Here is a 256-nt window from a genome sequence, read left to right as displayed (position 1 = left end):
TAAATTCCTGAAATTTTCTATAAAAGGCGACGAAAACTCTTTTTAGCTTCCATCTTGTGCACAGATAAGCGGATGAATAAAGCCTGTATTGGTAAATTGTCAACTTGCGTGTTTTAATCAGTAACATTTTGGTGCCTCCTGTGAGGACAAATAAATTTCTATTTTGTGTTTTTGAGGCATGGCGGAACTCAACTTGCGTGCATCTGCTCTTAAGGCAATAAAACGCATACATGCCCGTGTGAGAGATGGTGGCGAT

This window comes from Rhagoletis pomonella, unplaced genomic scaffold, assembly GCF_013731165.1.
Source record: "Rhagoletis pomonella isolate Grant_MI unplaced genomic scaffold, Rhpom_1.0 Rhpom_scaffold_00008, whole genome shotgun sequence".
NCBI lineage: Eukaryota > Metazoa > Arthropoda > Insecta > Diptera > Tephritidae > Rhagoletis > Rhagoletis pomonella.
The sequence above is the reverse complement of the archived record's forward strand: the minus strand, read 5'-3'. Positions refer to the sequence as shown.